This window comes from Penaeus monodon, chromosome 21 (genome assembly GCF_015228065.2).
Source record: "Penaeus monodon isolate SGIC_2016 chromosome 21, NSTDA_Pmon_1, whole genome shotgun sequence".
Lineage (NCBI taxonomy): Eukaryota > Metazoa > Arthropoda > Malacostraca > Decapoda > Penaeidae > Penaeus > Penaeus monodon.
In genome coordinates this window covers 7,489,168-7,489,498 of record NC_051406.1, presented here as the reverse complement: position 1 = coordinate 7,489,498, position 331 = coordinate 7,489,168, and the positions used below count along the sequence as shown (strand labels likewise).

At 32.3% G+C, this 331-nt stretch overlaps 1 protein-coding gene across 1 annotated transcript in view; it reads left to right on the top strand.

Moving 5' to 3' along the window:
• LOC119586145 overlaps nt 1-331 on the top strand; it is a 28,580-nt gene that overhangs the window by 19,171 nt on the left and 9,078 nt on the right. The gene's annotated exons all lie outside the window — the stretch shown is intronic.

Below are 331 nucleotides of genomic sequence, written 5' to 3'. Positions count from 1 at the left end.
TCTACGACTGTCATTAATTTACTTTGCTCTATTTCATTACGAAATTAATCGTCTGTTGCATTAATGACCTCATTAATCGGATGAATACATTTGCGTGCAGAGTGTCAAGATGCACTGGTGTATCTTCACTTTTGTATCTTCATATATCTATACTAGAACATTTATACGTACATCTGAATTAATGTTTGTATTTGAGATGTTCATTAACTACTGTATCTTATCATTGCTTAATTATAGTATACCTTTCAATTATCTCAGCTAGTGGGTCTGATTATGCATAAAATTGTATGCTTTGCCATATCTGAATGACGTGACATTAGCATATCTCAGC